Below are 21,305 nucleotides of genomic sequence, written 5' to 3'. Positions count from 1 at the left end.
TATTCAGTTGAATTAATGCTAGTTTAACAGGGTTTGTGTGGACATGGCTTTTCTGCATAATTTTAAGTCTGACAGTGTTATGTGGTTGACATAACTCTCAACTGTAGGCCTATCTGCAGAATGGACAGATTGGGTCTATATTAGAACACCAAACTTTCAAAATTTCGAGTGTTCTAATATCAAACCCTATTAATCGAAAACTTAAAACATCGAACATGCAGAACAGCGATTTTTTTCCTAGGGAAAAAATTTGCTGTCCAAAACACATACACACAACACAAGCACACCAAACAAACAGCAATCCACACATATACACCTAAACTCCTACACCTAACCCTACTCTAAACTATACATACACCACTAACTATCCACTTACCTTAAAACAAACCCTAACCCTAAGGTCCATCACTATCGCACAGTCACCTCACCAGTGCCTTAACCCTAACTCACCTCCCCCGCCCTAACCCTCATGTCCACACAATCGCACACTTACCTGACCCACGCCCTAACCCTAACTCACCGAACCTGCCCTAACCATCACGTCCATGCAATTGCACAGTTACCTGAACCCGACCCATAACTTTCCACCACAGCGCTGAAAATACCAAAGCAACAGAAATGAACAACCAAATTCTTTCCCTAGGAAAGAATTATTTTTTTGTTTCTTTGATATTTTCAGCATTCGCTGATAATGGGTCGATATTAGAACACTTGAAATGTTGAATGTTCGGTGTTCTGATATAGACCAGCCAGATTTTGGACCCTCATGTTTGCTGTGTTCCTCAGACATATTTTGTCTTTGGAAAATCAGTAGCATACTGTAGGGATTACAGTCAGTAAATTGTATCATCCATTTGTGGTTCTGACTTAATATCCCTCAGAAAAGATATGTAACAACAAACCCTGTTACACCAGCAGCTGTCTCAGTTTATAACAGCAAAATTTCAAAAATGCCCCTGTTTTGGGGCCTCTGTCCCACAAGTATGCCAGACTTTGTCCAGATGTCATGCAGGAAGAGGGTGATAGGTAGGGTATATCATTATTTAGTGCCTTCATTCCTGATACCATCCCAGTGATGTATCAGACTGCCAGACATGTTATGTGTAAGAGGCCTTATATATGAGGACAAAGCCTGGACATTCTGTGAGACGCTGAACTGCTGCGAAGTCTGTGTGTTTCTGGCAATTGTTGACAGACTGTCAGGAATGTGTTGCAGTGTAGTGTGTCAATGTTATTTGGCCTGTGTAGGGAGGGGGTAGATGTATGTGTTATGGCTCCTTTTCTATCTGTCTGTGCATGCTGCTCCAGTTTCTGGTGGTCTATCAACTGTATATGCTTGTAGGGGCAGACTGAGACATGTCCTATACCACGGTCAGGTGTCATACTACACTTTGAATTGGGCCAGTATATGTAGGGGTAGTGTGTGAGTGGCAAACATGTTGAGATGTTTTTGTTCACACAGTCCTTATACTGTACTGTTCCTTTGGCTTATCGGAATGTCACCGTAACTGTGGTGGAATTGGTTGTGGGTATGCACTTTCACACTGGTGTCTATTTTTCAGTGCTGCTACATCCCTGTAGTGCCTGATATATTTACCAATACATGTGTAATTCCCCATAGCAGATTTGGGTTAGTGTTGTCAGTCTGACTGTAGTTTGGACAATGCTTGGTGACATGCTTAGCAGCTGAGTGTAGTTTCCCAAATGTGAAGTTATGTCCAGCTATTTGTAGGATGTACTGTTGCCTGGCCCCCATAAGTGTTGTGTATTTCAGACACATCAGTGGGATGACGCGAAGGGTTTAGTCACTAACTACTGAGATTTAACTGAGTGTTGAACTTGTGCTATTTCATTCAATATATGTTAGGACAGACATGAGGGTGTTACTGCAGCAACTGTGTCACTTTATCTGCTACAGTATTTCAGATATGTCCATATTTTCATGGCTTTCTCCTCCTCACTCTGTCAGGCTTGGTCCAGATTCATTGCACTAAAGGCTTCTTAGCCTACATCTCGACTGGTCAGATTGTTGCAGAATGTCCAGATTTATTGCTCACATTTCAGGTCTGTTCCACAGAATCATTATTGTTATATCTCTGGTAAATCACTGTGATCATCTGAGGATTTTTAACAGAAAATGATGACATACATTTCAGTTTCAAAACTCACATCCTTCAGAACATGTATGCTGAAACAAATCCCTGGCAACATTCTACATTTATAAGAGCAATATTTAAAATATATGTCCCTCGTTTTGGCCCATTGTCCACATATATATAGCCTATATATATATATATATATATATATATAATGGTTCTGATATATATATATATATATATATATATATATATATATATATATATATATATATATATATATATATATATATATATATATATATATATATATATATATATATATATATATATATATATATATATATATATATATATATATATATGTATTTCTCAATTTATATATATATATATATATATATATATGTATATATATATATATATATATATATATATATATATATATATATGCATCTCCATACATATATACATGTGTATATGTATAAATACAAAACCTGACTGATTCTATAGACTTTTATTCTACTTTTGAATGACTCTACTGCATGATATGTTTGAAAAAGCATCATCAACCCTTGCAGTTCAAATGGTGTAGTGGTAAATTGCTGTGACTATGGTTTACAGGGTCCTGCATTTAAGACTTGGCAGCGTTGATTATTTTGTTGCTATGCAGAACGGTGGCTTATAGAAACAGAGTAAGTAAAGCAGTTTTAAGTAGTTGTATGTTGGTTTTTATGATGGTAAGTGATGCCAACACATGGTTAAATGTACAGATGCTTAATATGTGCTGGCTTCACTTAGCATAGCGCAAACTTGCTTAGTCCCACTTACTACCGCTTACTCACGATTACACCTGGGTTGATTTCTTTAAAAGAAAAGAAAAAGGGGTGATAGGAAAGTTGTGAAAAAAGGGACATGCAGAGGGAAAGAAAATAATAAAGATAGCTAGTGATGTGCAGGACAGGTGTAGGGAAGGTCCATAGCTGTCCATTTCTTATACAGCAACAGATGTGTATTTGTACAGAATTTGGAGGTGAATTTGGACATTCAAACCCCAGCGAGAAGGATGAGGACAACAGAAATGTGTTGTCAAGCTAATTGGACCAGATTACATGTGTCCATTGGACACGTGTGAAATGGACAGCTATGTATTGGGCAACATTTTTTTTTTTTGGGACAGATGCCTTCTCTTTTTTTTAAGGTGACAGTGGGATGCTGGGGAAGGATTGTAGGTATGTCTGCGGGAGGTAGGTTGGGTAGGGAGACAGACAAGACATCAGATAGGGAAGGTATATGACACATGAGTGGGGTAAACACATTTGACTGGGAGGGTGGTTGGAAATCTGAAGCCGATGGGATCCCATATGGTTACAGTGGGACTGAGATCCCCACCGATGGGTAGTCACCACTGTACCTTCACTGCCCCAAATGTGGCTGTGCTGGGGGCTGGACAGGAGGGGCAGCCTGCCCCTCAAGGTGCACCAGGCAGCCCTCAGTCTGGTGCAACTGAACTCCAAACTCAGATCTAAGGTTGCTGCACACCAAACTCCGGATCTGACAGTGGGTGACAGTCTCCTGTCCACGCCTGCTTCAGGGGGGTACAGACCCCATCTTCTGAGGTAGATTCACCCAAAGGTGGTGCAGGACCAGTGGAGGAGGCAGAACCGGTTTGAGTCCTTGATATGCTGGGGCCCAGTGCCAAAGCCAGATGAGGTGGGACAGTCAGATCCACTGGGATCTGCCTTTCCAGATGCACTATGGTGTTGAGGCTGTACAAATTATGTTGTTTAGTCATGAACAATACATTTCAAGATTAGTTATAACAACATGTGTGAGTGTTCCAATTAATCCCATAAAACAGATTTGGAACAGTTGCATAGCAAACAGAACACATGCAGGAATGGAACAACACTATGCATCATAACATCATGCCAGCAACATTGATGGCAACAGGCCACTAACAATGGTATTTGAACAAGGTATGTTAACAAGCACAAGTCCCAGTATTAGGTTTGGAGTAAAACATACCCATAGGATATGAATTATTGCACTGATACAGATGAAGGGTTGGCGGAGAGACATTAACATCTTTTTATGCTTCTATTTTTGACAACAGTACTCCTCAGTACTCATGGGTTTGCCCTCACTTTACATCTACCTATGGCCCATAGCTTCTGTAGCACAAACATACCTATTAAACTGTCAGCCTGGAATGGTATATGGCAAACTGTGACATCTCTGGGTATATGCCTAGAGGGGACTCGTACATGTCTAGGGTACATATCTGGTACAGGAGGGCTACTCTGTCCTCCTGTTATGTGAGTGTGCTAACATATATTAACTGGTTTCCTCTCTGTGTCCAGGATTATTTGCAGCAGTGACCACTAGCCATGACATCATGACACTTGGGAGACATGTATTGGGAACATACCTCTCAACCTCTTAGAGCATGACATCTGGACAAAGCCATACATGAGAGTGGGACAAAGGGCCATAAATATGGACATTTTTTAGATATTGCGCTTACGAACTTAGAAGGTTGATAGCATAACAGGTTATGCATTTGCATGGCTTTTCTGAAGGATAAATGTGTTTGACACTTATATGTCTATCATTATTTTCTAACTTCAGTCTATAATGATTTTCCACTGATTTGCCATGTCACCACTACTTTATGTAAAACAGACCAAAACTCTATGACAAATATCTGAACATTCATCAAATATCTGTACAGTTGAGAAGTATGATTCGGGAAGAGTGCATATTGTATGTACCTATCCTGCTGCCATTTGCAGGCATGTGGTGTGACAACTGAACAGTTGTACACAGTTTATTAGTATGCCCTTCCTACAACTGCTAGCAACATTTCTTTACCTGTAAAACCCGTGGGGAAAATTTATGTTAACACTACCTGACTGTTTTTACATTTATTCCTGATTCCTTGTATGTAGATTTGCACACATCTTAGTACCACTCCCTGGATTCGAACCATGTCTGGGTGTGCAAAATTAACAACTAAGCTATTTCTCATCACAAAGAGCTACTTGGGAACTGCTGTTCCTTGTTTCTCTGGTTTCTGCCTAATAGTCTCTTGGTTAGAAAGTCTGAACTTGAAATCCTATGATTCATGCATGACAGATCATTATTGTACTGTGCATTAATACTTTGGATTACTACAATTTGGAAAGCAAAGGTTAACACAAAGTAATGCTGCATGGAACACAGTTTTATACTTTACACATTACTATTCAGGGTTCAGAGATTAGTGCAGTATATATGTCTACAACAACTTAGCAGAATAAACACAACATTTTTTTGTAGAGGGTCTTTATTGCACATAAATATTAATCAGTCAAACTTTTATATTTATTCAGTTCACACAGTAAGAGTATATCTACTAGCAGTATGCAATGTACTACTTCTTAGCTATTTGAACTGTATACTGCAAAATAGATTTGTACCCACTAGCCTGTCGGCACAGCGTCAGCAGTCTGTCGCCATGGGCTTCAATGTTCACAGCCCTCTCTGCTGCATCTGTAGGGGAGAAAAACACACATTATGCATACCTGTCTATCACATTCTCAGGTTAGTATTTGCTGCAAAGTACTTGATAGTGATACTTACACATTACTGGAGCTTTCTGGGCCCATCCATCTTGGATCCATTTATTCAAGAGATCCCTCTTCCTCTGCTTTAGGTCGGCATAGTGGTGCCGTACCTGGTCACTGAAGCGCACTCCCTCTCCAACACCAGCCATTGTATCTGCAAAGATGAAGTATAACAGATTATGGCTGTATTCCTGCCTGCCTTGTTTAAATATTGTGATATTCCCTCCCTTTGCTGTCATTGGACCATTTTGAAAAGGTTAAGCTCCACTAAGCAGTGCGCAAATCCGCTGAGCCAGTTTTAACACTGCTTAAAGAAGAAGTTGTTGAGCAGTGTTTAACTGTGTGCAGATCCACTTAGCTGAGCTACCTGTTGGTTAGCAATCATATCTTAGCAATAGTACACTTGCTAATCATAGCTGAGCATTGCTAACCATTGCTCACTTTTAATTTTTTAAATATATCAGAGGACTGGTTTCCTTTATTAAGTGTATATCATATACGTTACATGATATCCCTCTATGTGCTTTCCTTACATTGGCAAGGGGTGTGACTATACTGTATGGGGCATTTGTGTGTACATGGGTGGTTTCATGTTTTATGTGCTCACACTTACATTGTACACCAACTACACTACCCTGGTTGACAAAAAACAGTTGCTACATAATTTAAGTTTACAAAAATAATTTTAGCAGTACTTTCCCATAGACAAATAAGCTGCCGATGTTGGTACTTGAACCATGAATACCTGCATGTAAAGCCAGGACTCAAACCACTACACTATCATGGCTTGCAAACTTCACCTGTATATTTGTCTTTATCTCCTATGGGATGCTTAAGTTATGGTAAGTTGTGGGCTGTTAACGTGCACACCCGTTTAGCTACACTTAAACATTCCTTACCCTAGAAAAAATATATAATATTATTATGTTATATAAGTAAGTTTTGTGGTGTTCTGAAAAGTCATTAAGGACTGCAACTGGGAAATAATGGCACTGATTTGGCTTTCAGGCTTCTATCCTTCAGGGACTCCTACTAATACATATTCAGTTTTTTATTAACTTTCTAAGTGTGTGAGGGCAATTTTTCAGAGGTGTCCCTATTTTATTGTTTTTTCCCCCATTATTTGTGTCTTTGTCCACATGGACTGCTGTCAGAGAATATTGGCGTACATTTGCTTTCAGACCTCTATCCTTCGGTGAGTCATGCTAATGCATGACCTGTTTTCTATCAACTTTCTAAGTTTGTGGGGCAATATATATGTTGTGTCCCTTTGGGGGGATTTATCCCCCATTATTTGTACAGTTGCTCACATTTCCTGCTTTATCAGGTTGCAGAGGTGTCCTACGGCACTTTTACAATGCAGGGGGTGTGTCATAGAACCTGTGACACACCCCCTGCATTGCTTTCCTAATGCCGTGTTTATTTCAGTGTCTGAGGACACTGAAATACTGGTATAATACTAGAGTAATTCTCTAATATTATGACAGATCCTATTAGAAACTGCTGTACTGCACTTTCTGAGTGCAGAGGGCATGTTCAATGTCTGTGCACTTGTTGAACTTGCCCCCTGCACTCATTCATGGTTCAATAAATTGAACAGCAGTGCATCTTCATGAATATGCAAGGCTCGCTGCTGTGCTATATTCCTCAGAAGTAAAGGGGCAAGTTTGTCCTTAATACAAGAATTATTGGACATAATTTTGTCCAACAATTTCTTATTATTTGAAGGGAATTATTTTTTGCAGAGGAAGGGGGTAGCTATGGGTTCTCCCTGTGGGGCTAGTTTTTCCAATTTAGTTATGGCATACTGGGAGAGGGAGTTTGTGTTTAAGAACAACCCATATTTTGTTTTAGTGCATTATTACACATAATATTTATCTTTATTGTGTTTAAAGGTGGACATGAACACTTTTTGGAGCTCCTCCTTTATTTTAACAACACTACCCAATTTTTAGTATTTACTCATGTTTTTCATACAGTGCAGCCACAGTGGTGCAGCAGTTAGTGTTCCTGCCTCACAGAAATAGGTTCTCTGGTTCAATCCTCATCTGGGGTGCCTTCTGTGTAGAGTGTGTATGTCCTCCCTGTGGTTGCATGGGTTTCCTCCAGGTGCTCTGGTTTCTTCCCACATCTCAGAAACATGCTGTAGGTGGATTGGACACTCTAAATTGGCCCTAGGTGTGAGTGTGTGCCTTCTGTGGAAGGTTGGGCACCAGGCTGGCAACTCAACACTGTAAAACTCCACTGCCAATCATGAGCAGACAGGTGATCCACTGTGGTGACCCCTAACTGGGAAAAGCCAAAAGAAGAAGAAAATGAAGAAGACTCATGTTTTCCATACAGACCAGATTTCTTACTTGGATGTAGACCTGGTCAAGGATAGAGAAAGTAAAGGTTATGAAGCCAGAATCTTTAGGAAAGAAACATACTCAAATTCATTTTTGCTCTTTTTTAGTGCCCACCCAATACAACAGGAAAGGTCAGTAGTAAAGGGTCAACTGATAAGAGCAGCGAGAATGGTTTTAAACAACTTAGATTTTCTTGCTGAGTGTGACCTTTTGAGGAGCATGTTTTTGAGCCGGGGTATACAGTTAACTTATTGAATGAGTTAACACAGGAGGTTCAAAGGAAGAGACTGTCAGGATATTTTAAAACCATTTTGCATGACATGAGTACACCCATGGAATGGAGTGACTCAGAATGAGTGGAGAATATTAAGGATGACTGCACTGATTTTTGTTTGAAGTTCATCGCTCCATTTAGTATGGATGCGTCGGGTATCAAACAAATTTTAATCAAAAATTGGGGTTTGATTACATCTGACGATGTTATTGGCCGTAGTGTTGAGGGGAGACAGAGATTAATTTTTAAAACAGGTCAGAATTTGAAGATTATTTTAGAATCAAGGAATAGAATTACTATGAGGCAAACTGGGATGTACAAATGTGAGGCATGCCCTTATTGTAAGTATATAGAAGTGGGGAATTATTTTATGGTTAGATGACAAAAGTATAAATCTAAAGGCAGGTATAACTGTAATTCTAGAAGTGTAACATACCTTGTGAGATGTCAGTCTTGCCCTTGTTTTTACATAGTGAAGACTGACTGCAGACTAAAAGAACACCTTTACGAACACATATAGTATCAGGAAGCTAAATTAGAAAATGCATTAGTGAAAGTGTTAAGTCACCCAGGGCACTCACTTTTATTCAGGGTAATAGACCATGTAGAATATGATGAGAGAGGGGGTCCAATGTCATTGAGGTTAGAACAACAGGAATTGTTTTGGCAGTTTAGATTACATTCATACAGTCAACCTGGTTTGAATTATGTATGTTCTATAGTATGCATGTTAAAATTAAAGAGTTTGCTAAGGTAGTAGTATTGTAGGTTAATTTAATTTTTTGATGGAAAATTTTACAAAAAATTCAGTGTATTGAATTTAGTAATTTTGTATATATATATATATATTACATTTGTTATACAAACATGTTTTGTTAGGATTGCTATGTTGTAGGAGGTGTGGTGTTTAGGCTGATCATGTGGCATTAGAGTTTTTGCATCATGTGACGATTTAGTGAAACGTGATTTTTGATGATCATTTATTTAATTTCTTTGTAACTCTACTATGTTTTGTCTGAAGAAGTTTATTCGTTGTACTTAACGAAATAGCTTATTTTGTTCAACAACATGACAGGTCCTTGCTTATGTGATTTCTGTAACATTGTTGTGTCATGCTGTCACAATGGCAGAATGGGCTTGTATTTGGCATGTACTGGCTAATATTGTGCTATGTTGTATTAAATTAGCATGACTGGTGTAGATAAGCATGTATCCTTGACATACAGGTTGGACATTCACTGGTCTGTTATTGAATACACAGAGGAGATGCTCTCTTGTTTGTCCATATGATCATATTATGTTCAACACACAACCACAATATCTGACTGGTCGCATGCAGTTATTCCATTTTTCTATGCCATACTTTTGTTCACTAAACTATCCTTTGATCAGTCCTACACATGTACAGTGTAATTTGATCAATAATAGTGACTGTGGCACCTGCTGTATTATGTTTGCATTGCAGTAGGTATGTGTATGTGATAAACAAAACTACTTTTTGTTGTGTACCTATGCCTCTAGCTGTTTAACAGTTGCTAGTTTCTGTGTTTTTGTTATTTAAACACAGACATGTTTATAGCCATTGCCAATCCACTATGTCCATGTGACATTCATTGGCCATTTACTTATATGTAGCTTTGGAGGACCTGTAGACCTCACTATGTGCCTATTTTCTGTAACAGGCATTTCATCACTGATGTAGACTTGTTTTGTCCATCTCCCTTCCCCTTTTAACTTTGGCCTATATGTTGCACATACACATGGTATATGTTATGTGTTTTTTTACCTTCCTCTAAGTTATCATTGTTGTCATGTAAGTGTATTGGTACAATATTACCTTGTGCTACCATAGAGGGTATCATATTCATGCAAGATGGTGGCAATTGATTTAATTTCACATTGTTCATGGTATGTTTGTATGCTGAGCATTGCCCAATAATTTGTTTGCTTTTCATATGCACAGACTGGCATTCCTTAACTGTCATTACTCATATATGTATCTCCATTTACATTATATTCTATGTCACTGGTGGGTGTAAGTGTGCTGAAACTTCTTTTAATTGGAGCATGTTATTCCATTGCATGGCACACATATACATTGTATGTCTGAAAACTCATCTGTGTTACCTGTGACATGACATATGTCTTTAACATATGGATCCCATTTTGCCTATGTTTGAGCTGTGTACACTTATTTGTGTATTAGATGCATTCTTGCTTTGCTATGGCACTGCTGTTTAGCACTGTTATTTGTTGTTTGCCTTTTGCATGCAGAATTTGAGGTTCTAGCCTGCCATGTGCTTCTTATTCTGTGTTTCTTTGCCTGGGTTTTCTCACCCATGACATTACTTGGTTTACACTTGCACTTCTGACAGCCTAGTGAATGATTGTATTCAATATCCATTGTGTACTGCAATAAGTGCACTCCCCATTTAGTTTTCTCCACCACATAACTACCATCTGTAATACACCTTCTAGTATGACTGCCAACATTTTGCAGCACCTCAGCACTGAGTTTTGCAGCGGTACATATGTATTTTTGCATTGCACCATGGATGGTACAGATCCCTAACCTGTTTGACCATTGTCTTTCACCTATGTTGTATAGTCTGAATATATACTGTCTGTGTACCTTACCTCCCTTTTATGTTTATTTCCAACCTTTGTTGTCATGTCTTGTGATATTTGGTTTATGTTTATATCTGCTCTTTGCACTCCAACTCTTTCTGTAATTTTCTGTTCCTTCTATTCTCAAAACAAAAAAAAAAGGAACAATTCCCACCCCCCCCCAAAACAAAAAATCACCCATGCACTTTTGACTGTCACTCAGACCCTCCTATACCTCTTGTGTGTCCATATTCTTCATCTTTACCCACATCTTCTTTTCTATCACCATATTTCCTTTTGTGTGTGCGTTATTTGTGATACCCACATGTGTTGCCTACCCATTGTTAGCTACAGTTAACTATGGCAAAGGTGGCTATGATTGCCTTCCTCCTTTCTTAATTAATTATTTTTTTTTTTTTATGAAAAATTTTGCAGATTTCATCGGCTTTCAAAAATTGTAATGAGTGTATTTATATATGTCTGTCTAAGGATTATGACAATATCTATAATTGTTTGTGGATGTTTGTCACTTTCCAGACTAATGCACATTTCTATTCTTTTACTAAGTTATTACAGTTAATAATATTGAGCTTGTATAATTTCTGTAGATGTATATTTGCAATTCGTGTACATATCTCACTTTATGAACAACTTTTCTGGCATACACGTTTGGCTTGACTGCCTGATGTTGTACAGATGTTGGTGGTTATGTCTGATTTGGGCTTAGTTATTCTCTGTACACTGAGGCATATTTGCATATTGCCTAGCTGTCTGCAGTTTTGTTCAGAATTTGGAGATCTTTGCTGGATTCTGTGAACTTTATAGAATCTGACCCATTGTGCTATTAAATTTGTTGAGTGTACATAGAGTCTGCAATTACCCTATTCTGAATACAGTAGTACTTACTTGTTCTTGACCATTGGTTGGTCTTAGTATCATAGCTGCATTTAGTTCACCAAAGTCTTCTTTAAGCACGCTGTGCTTTGTGCAGCTCTGTTTTGGAATCTGGCTGTATGTCTTTAATAACTGTAATATTTCCTCCATAAATTAATAGCATAAGAAATAATTCTGCTACTAGAAAAATAATGAAAGGAGACTGAGACCCTCCCTTTTAAGTAGTTTACCAATGAATCATGAAAACTATTTAACAATTAACACTTCTGAAATTAAATGCCTCTAGCCCAATACATAGAATCAGTTAAATAACTATTTTTTCTCATATTCTAAATAGGGCTAGATGAATGGCTTCTGACTATGAAAACTAGACCATCATGGGCTTTTGTTTTTCATTTTGTTTTAATCAAACTTCTAAAAATATAATTTATTTGTATCTTTTCAGTATTTTCTCCATAGAACTAGCACAGCTTTAGTTTAATCTGTCCTTACCTTTAGTTGTACAAAGGATCAAACTCCAAAAGTGTCAGTTTGCCATAATTCCGAAAGACCTGCTCTCAGTATAAGTGACTTAGTCTGGTGTAAGATCTATCTATAAACAGGCTTACTATGCAGCCCAAATTCCAAAAGAGCTGCACTCAGCCTGCTCTCAGAGTAAATGGTCAATCACACAGAGGGCAAATCTCTTGGAATTCGGGCCAAATTTTAATAAGGTATGTTTCAGTTATGCAGAATCAATATTATCAGTGGATACTGAACAGGTTACATCTCTAAGTACATCTGTATTCTCACAGATATCAATTATGACATGACTTCTGAGCAGCACATGTATAGTCTCTGTAATCTCATGATATATTTGAAAACAATGTTTTTATTTTTATTATACTGCACACATTTTATAAGAAATAAAATCAGTAACAGTAAGAAAGAACATTAAAAACATTTTTGTATAGTTAAATAATTTTTAATTAGTTTTAACTGCAGCAGCAATAATTAAAGGAAAGGAAATAGCCTGAACAGCAAATCTTTTGTTACCAGCAAAGTGCATTTGGATTCTGATAGATATCATTAAATTAGTGCAGGACTTCTGAACAGGGAACATATCTGCTTTGTAATCTGATGATATATTTGTAAACCCTTTTTATTATTATTATAATGCACACATTTTACAACAGGTAGAAATAATAGCAATAAAAAATAAAATCAAAGCACTTTTTGTATAGTTAAAATAATTTTAACTGCTGCAGCCATTGGGGAAGGTAATAACAGTCTGAATCACAATCTTTTAGTTACCAGTCATGATGAAAGTGCTACTCAAGTAGAGAATCAGCAGTTCCCTTGTGGCTGTAGAGTTAAGAACTTTTATAGCATGATAGCCTGTGCTTTTTTATTACCTAGTGGCCTCAGTGGGAAAAGTGTTGCCTTAAGATGGAGAGGGAACATGAAGTTAAGAAATGCATGCTTTGTATCCATGAAATAGAAAGGACCATATGTTTCCCCTGAGAATGTCTTTCCTTGAAGGCCTAAAGTAATGCATTACTCAAGTGCATTAAACATAACAGAGGATATGCTAACTTTATAAACAACATGCTGAAACTAGCAACAGACTTGTTTTGATAGAAGGCTCACAAACTAAGAAAAAAAAACAAGATTTGTATGAGGGAATTAACTTTCCTGTACTGTGCTGGTGGATTGCTTGCATAGCTGCAATTGTTGTCAGATTCCGGGTGTTATCTGCACTCTTTACAGATAGATCTATTCAACTAGAAATGCATGCAAACAGAGGTAGCATCTATGGCAATAACCTAGGAAATAACTTAAGATGACACATAGCCCACAAATTAAGTGTGCCACTCAACCACAGCCCATAAGGCATAACAACGCACCCAACACTCTAGTCATAGGTGACTCTATAGTCAAGCACACTGATGTTCCACTCACCAGGCTAAACAAGGAGAAAGTTACAGTCAGCTGCCTGTCAGGTGCCAGAATCCACAACATAATGCATGCACTCAGGTCACTCCACAACAAGTACAAATATGACTCTGTCATTGTCCATGTTGGTGGGAATGACCTGAGATGTACCTCCCTGGACTACATGAAAAGAAACATGGGGAGCTCTCTGATCTTGTAGCCCAGGCAGGTATGACCCTAACCCTGAGTAGCATCCTGCCATCACCCAGAATGATACTACAGTACTTGGACAAAATGATTGACTTCAACAATTGGCTAAGCTTCTGGTGTCATTCTAAGTGGATCTAGTATCTGTCTGCCTGGGGTGACATGATCAACAAACCACGATGCTTTGCCAGAGATGGCCTGCACCTGTCGCCCTTGGGATTCCAGATACTGGCTAAGGCTTTTGCCATCCCAATAGTGCCTTTTTTAGGCAAGGGTCAAATGACAAATTCACCACCATAACAGGTACAAGCAAGAAAAATCTGAGGGTAATGCTACTTAATGCTAGAAGTCTAAACCTCAAAATGCACTCCCTCAAGGCACTCCTTAAAATGGAGAACATCGACATCTGTGCAGTGTCAGAGACCTGGTTCAAGGCTCTAGAGAGCACCTCTGCATTACCAGGCTATAATTCATACCACACTTTTCGTCCACCTAACCTGGACTGAAACAATAAAGGCGGAGGCGTGTCCATATTCATTAAGGATATCCACACCTCCAGGTTAGATGCTCAGCATAATGCATCCGAGATTATCCAAGTGCAACTAACTCTGGGCAAGACAGCAATCCAAATTGTAGCTTGCTACAGATCCCCCACCATGCCCCAGGATTCCCACGCCTCATTTCTTGATACACTGCAAAATATTAGGGTAAAACCTAACACCCAAATAATGGGAAATTTCAACTACCCCACCATTAACTGGGAAAACTACTCATGTACCAACTCTTGTGCTCAACATTTTCTGGAATTCATAAATTCCAATGCCTTGGATCAACATATCCACACCCCCTACCAGGGGCAGCAATATCCTAGACCTGGTCATTACCAACATAGGCAACTGGTGTAACATGCCAGATCCGACCACAAGCTAATCACATTAGACATCCACATCCCACCCCACCCCCCATTAGGGAAACCACCATAACAAATTTCTCCAAAGCCAACTTCACGCTTTTTAAGACAGAAGTGGCAAACTTCACGACACCCATACTGACAGACAATAGAGGTACGACCGCTGAATCCTATACAAATGCACTTTATAAGCACTTACACGAGTGCGTGGATCGTGCAATCCCTAACAGAACCAAGATGCTATCTTCCAAACAAGGAAGCCAATCTGGTGGTCCCCTGCCATAAACAAACTCTACAACAGAAGAAAGAAACTGTTGCAAAAAAGAGTAACATCCCATGATTGGAGGAACTCCATGGTCAGCCTCAGTAAGATGCTGAGATCCCTCATAAAATCCTCCAAAGCTGGTTATGAAAACAAAATTGCCACTGATTCTAAAGACAACCAGAAAGCATTCTATAGCTATGTCAAGAATCTCAATGGCAACACTCAGATCTGCTCTGAGTTACAGCACAATGGCACTAAATATGCAGAACCAACTGATATTGCCAACATCCTGGCAGATAGGTTCAGTGCTAACTTTACCCCTCTCTCACCCCCTAAAGGGCCCATCTCTATACCGGAAGAATGCAAAGTTCTTGTAATCACAACTGCACAGGTAAAAAACACACTCTCCAAAGCCAAGAGCACAGCATACATGGGACCTGACAACATCCCAGGCTGTGTTCTACATGAGCTACAGAGCAGACTGGCACCCCACCTAAGTATCATGTTCAATCATAGCCTCACCTCAGGCTTTGTGCTCACTGAATGGCGCACAGCAATGGTTATCCCACTCCACAAAGGGGGAGCCACCACAGACCCTGGGAACTACTGCCCCATCAGCCTGATGAGCCTGACCTGCAAGGCTATGGAACATATCATCATGAAACTTATAAACAATGACATTGGTAATCTCCAAACTCTGGACCCTATCCAGTTCAGGTTTGTAAAAGGCAGATCATGTCTCCTAAACCTGATAGACTTCTTTGAAGCGGTCACCAAACCTGTAGATGAGGGTAAGGTGGTTCACACAGCCTATCTAGATCTCACCAAGGCTTTTGACACCATCCCCCACTATGGAATTATAGATAAACTCACTAAACTAGGTATAAATCCCTATGTCACAAGATGGGTTGCCAGCCGGCTCACTGACAGAACCCACACTGTGAAAGTAGCAGACTCTAAATCCATCTTCAGACCAGTGACAAGTGGAGTACCACAGGGTTCAGTCCTGGGTCCTCTCCTGTTTGGTATCTACTTCTCTGAAGTACAGGCTAACACAGAAGGTCTTTGGCTAACAAAGTTGGCAGATGACTGCAAACTAGGAGCCATAATCAAAACTCCTAATGATGTGGACACCCTACAAAAGGGCTTCACTGAGACAGTTGCCTGGTGTCAAAGCCATGGCCTCAAGCTCAATGCCAAAAAGTGCATTGTCATCCCTTTTGGTAAAAACTCTGTACCCATGAACTACCACATAGGCGATAGTCTACTTAACACTAAAAGTGTGATAAGAGACCTTGGGACACAGGTGGACAGTAGTCTCTTCTTTGATAATCACATCGCCACAGTAGTCAGGAAATCCTTCTACGTGGCACACCTCATCACAAAAGGTTTCTCATCCAGGAAAAAAGAGGTCATTGTTCCCCTCTACTCATCACTCATTAAGACCCATTATAGAGCACAACACCCCTTTTGGTATGTACCTCTCAAGACATCTACAACAACTGAAAAAGCCGCAGAAATACCTCACAAAGAGGATTACCGGCCTCAAACAGATGCCCTATACAGACCATTTAAAAAAAACTCCAGCTTTACTCTGTCGCATATCGCTTACTCAGAGGCAATCTCTGCCTAACATACAAAGCTATGTCAAACCCAGAGCTGTTGGACATGCTCCACTTAAAGAAATCTCAATCCCTCCAAGCTACACACTCTAGGGACCTAAACCTTGTCACCACAATAAACAGAACATGCTGGAGGGATAGATTCATGTCCCAGAGACTTCCCAGACTCTGGAACAAACTACCTATCTATATCAAATAAATTTCCTCATTAGCACTCTTTAAGAAAAATCTTGATGATTGGATGGGATATAGGAAATTCACCCCGGTGATCACTTCTATGGCTCTGCTTGACAGGGGTACAGGAAAATAATGTTCTAGGGTGGCAAAAGCAGGGTACCATTTGGCTACGCTTATATAGGCCCTAGGGCCAATAGCCTAGTACCTACCTATGAACCTATGTACATAAAATGACCAGACATGCATTAAGTGAAAACTGTAAATGTATGAAATAAGATTTCAAAATCACTTGAGGAGATTCTATGTGGAAATTTAGTTTTTTAAAGCAAAAAAAGTAAAATTAAATACTGATGGATCTCTCCATTTCATTGTTTATTGAATCTCTGCATCCCCTTGTTTATTAAAGAATATAAACATTTTAAATATGTCCCTCAAGTACAGGCAGAAGATAAAGGCAACATGTTTACCTATTTGTTTTTGACTACATAATATGCATACACTGTACATATACAGTTCAAACAGCCTTTCAGTAGTTAATGCATTAATGAGTAAAATGCTAGTTCTTTCACGCATCGTGTGGTTCAAAGGCAAGACCAGCTTTTAACCTGCTTTTGCTTTGTGTTTTTTTTTTCAGAAAAAATAAAACAATATAGTACAATGACATATTAAAAAGTTCAACTGAAGATATTAATGATGTAATAACCATTAAATTAATTTAAGCTGTACAGCATGTGATACAAATAATTACATTTAGGCATGCTAATTATCTTCCCCAACATGGCATACCCATTGTCTCCTACCACACTGTCAAGACCTGAGCTGCCACAGGAGTCATGGTTGCATGGGTTGTCATCAGGTCTTTATCCCTCAACACCCCCAGCATAGCTAAAAGTGTGTGTGTGTGACTGTGTGTGTGTGTGTGTGTGTATGTATGCATGCGTGCGTACGTGCGTGTGTGCATGTTTGACTGTACGTGTATGTATACATGTGTCTCTGTCTTTGTCTCTTTAACATTATCTCACTCTACAATCTCCATTTCCTATTTGATTCCTTAAGACATGTGGGTAACAGACTCTATTACAAATAAGGAACATTTGTGTTTATTTGTAGCTCAGCCTCTGCACTGCCTCTGCCTAGTAACTTTAGAATATAGCACACAAAACAAAAGGCAAATGAGATAATTAGATTGCAAACTAGGATGAGCTACTTCAGTGCTTGAAAGCTCATGACAAATCATTCCAAATCACTGAGAGATGGGTAACAGTATTTTTGCAGACAAATTATTTTGTTTTTGTGCCAAATGACACATGCTCAGAAAAACAAACAAGAAAGGAAGCAAAATATTTTTCTTTGCTCAGTTGAACCTTAATTCTTTTTAAAATGATACCATTTAGAGCAAATCTATGTTATATGTTGCTCTTAATAATGTAATAAAGCAAAGTGCAGGCATTTTGAACTTAATCATAACACATGCTGCCTTACCATGGAACACCAGTGCTAAAAAAGTTGTTCTCAACTCAGGACAGGCAAAACTAAGCAAAAGCTTTCCTCTACTTCCATTAGTGTAGGTGTGCCTCCTCTCACCTCCATATCACCTTACTTAACACTGTTGACTTCTTTCTTTCTTTTTTCAATAAAAGAAAACTACATTCTATTAATTTGTCCATATGAAAGGATCACTATTTTACAATTGAATCTATTCTGCGGATTCATTAACATGCAAATACACTTCCCACTAAGCCTACACGTTTACTTGGGTTTAGTGCAATGAGCAGCTATGATCACTGAATGTGCAAGCTACTAAGCAAGCCTACATACTCAGCAGGACCTATTTATGGCCATCACAAATGTTAGTGGGCATGAAGAGCTGCATGGACCCTCTAGCACAGTATGTAAACAACAGGTTCTGCATACACACAAACCCAGCAGGCAGGGACTTGCAGACAGCATAACACAGTGCAAGGGCAATTGGAATGAAAGAATTAAGAGGCAGGGAAAGCTAAAAGAGGAAACTGTACTAAGATATTGCTAGATTAGTGAACAGCCAGTGGTATTTAAATACATATTTTATTTATGCAGGTAAAAATGTTCAGTTAGTGATTTGCATGATAAAAATGAAATGCTGACAACTGATGTGAGAGGGACACAAGGCTAACAAAGCAGAAAAGGGAATTAATGTGATAAATGTTCATAAAATCCTGAGCTGAATTAACAGTTAGTGAAGACAGTATATACATTATTAGGGCATATTTACATATAATGCAGTTATTGCACATCAGATGTGTATCCAGAAAACTATCTGTTGTAACCAACTCCATGCATTCCTCGACCTGTCATATAAAAACAAAAATAAATGCACCATACAACTGTTGTCTTGTGCATATCAGAAATGGAATTTTGTGGCCATCTGTTGTCACTTATAGCTACAGAAAGGGTATTGTAAATGTATACACATATAAGGTAACTATGAGTCTTATATTAATGTAAATTATAAAGAGTGGTAGGTATAATTACAGTCATAAAACTTAAATGAATGTCTGCCACTATACATGTTCTATGGGAAGCTCAGTAATATTTGTGTTACTCACATGACAACATTGAAAATGCCTAGCTGCACTGGTTTGGCAGGTGCATGGAAGTACTCTGCCAGCATAGTCTGCCATTACACTGTATACTGAGGGAATGATCAAAGGTACTAAATTACATCCACATGACTGGTGTTAGAAAATGCAGTTTAAAGAATTGTAAGGCTTTCCTTGCCTTATGTGTATGAAGGAAACAATACTGATGATTGTTCTGGCAGTGTGCACATCGGGTCTATATCATTTAAATGAAAACGTACTTTGCCGAATCACTATTTGTCGAACGCACATTGGCGAAATCTCTCTTCAACAAATGTCTGTTTCAGCAATGGTAGGCCAAACTAGTGCCTGTTAATAAATTCTAAAAATTTAAAACCTACTCAAGTAGGGAGCTTCGTCCATCACACCCTCCAATGTGGGGGGCTGCAACCCAACACCCCCGCTAACTAAATATACCAACTCCAAGATCACACTACAGTAGGGAAAATGGCAAATTCCTGATGACGGCCAACTGTTACTTTTCCCTGTGAAAAAGTTAATTGAATCAGCCGTTTGTTGAAGAGAGGTTTCAACAATGTGGGTTTGGCGAACAGCGATTCAATTAAGTAAGTTTTCACTGAAATGATATAAACCCGTGCACACCTGTGACAATGTGGAAATATTGAGAAGAATCGCAGACACTTGTGCAATCATTCCAATGATAATATTAAGTGAATAAAGAAGCATGTGTCAGTATCCTGCATGTTGTGAATGGTAATACATGCTGTGTATGTAGCAAAATGCAGAAGGACATGACACATTCACAGATATGTCACATTGACTAGGACATAAAAAAGAACAGTGATCTGATACACATGGTAACACTTTCCTAACTAAGCAGATGTGACATGTGTACAAGCAAAATGAGGCATGGTAATGTGGCATATCTGAACATGCGTATAAACCAAGGTAGAACCAAGTGTAGTCTCTCCCCTGGCAAATAGTTTGTTTATGAATATCCTGATGTATATCAACATGTATAGGAGGTATTGATGTGCATATCACAAATATATAGGGAGGCCAAACAAGACTTTTGAAAAATGAAAGTCCATAACAGCATCATGCCATTAATACATCACCCAATGGGCAAATGTAACAAATATAAGACTACAAATTACTATGACTGTGATGCATCTGTGTTACTGTAACCAATGATATCACATGTGTCATTCCTGGCGTAGGTGCCACACCATACATGCTGACAAAAATAAATGTATTAACCTACAAATGTCAATGCAGTGTATTGTAACTGATATTTAGCCCTGAAGGGAACCTTGTTAAAGACAATGGTAAGATCTTTATGACACTACAGTAAGATACATGATGCATCCCACCCAATTGAAACAGTAAGAGGTATTACTAAGTAACCTGTGTTGATGATTTACATCAAATATGCATCGAATGTACAGTGGCCTGTGATAAATATTGTTAGCCTCTGCCTGTAGGTCACAAACTGCATTTCATGGATGTTGGCAAAGCCAGCATTTCAGAGTCTAATTCAATTATGATTTGACACAGAACAACACATGACAACAAATGTCTCATGACATTGACAACTCAATAGTCTGTTTGCTAAATGCTGCGCATATATTATATCATTACACTGGGCATGCTCCCAAGGAATCATAGCCAAGACTACAATCATATCAACTACCCAGCACAAACACATAAGACAGTGTCACAGCACAGGCACACTCACAGTTTGTAATGATTTTGCAGCCTAACGTTCATTAAGAAATGTTGTATAAGCCCTCGTCTCCTATAA

This window comes from Protopterus annectens, chromosome 2.part0 (assembly GCF_019279795.1).
Source record: "Protopterus annectens isolate FY-2018-M chromosome 2.part0, PAN1.0, whole genome shotgun sequence".
In the NCBI taxonomy this organism is placed as follows: Eukaryota; Metazoa; Chordata; order Ceratodontiformes; family Protopteridae; genus Protopterus; species Protopterus annectens.
Note: the sequence above shows the minus strand (reverse complement) of the source record.